The following is a 382-nucleotide window of genomic DNA, read 5'->3' as shown; positions in this document are numbered from 1 at the left end:
TTTTGTACAGCAAAAGAAATCACCAACTAAGTGAAAAGACAAAAATTTTAGCCAATTGTCTCTTAGACAAAGGACTTCCATCTAGAACATATAAAGAATTTAAAAAATCAGACTCTTAAATTCAAAGACCCAGTCCAAAAATGGGCATCTGAGATGAATACACACTTCTCAGAGGAATAAATACAAATGGCAAATAAATATATGAAAAAATGTTCAACATCACTGATCATTTGAGAAATGCAAATTAAAACATTGTAATTCTATCTTACTCCAGAAAGAGTGGCTACCATCAAGAAATCAACCCATAACAAATGCTGTAGGGGCTGTGGGGGAAAAGGAACCCTCTCCACTGTTGGTGGGATTGTAGAAATTCCTTGAAAAA

Source organism: Chinchilla lanigera, unplaced genomic scaffold (genome assembly GCF_000276665.1).
Source record: "Chinchilla lanigera isolate Chin_1 unplaced genomic scaffold, ChiLan1.0 scaffold00064, whole genome shotgun sequence".
Classification (NCBI taxonomy): Eukaryota; Metazoa; Chordata; class Mammalia; order Rodentia; family Chinchillidae; genus Chinchilla; species Chinchilla lanigera.
The sequence above is the reverse complement of the archived record's forward strand: the minus strand, read 5'-3'. Positions refer to the sequence as shown.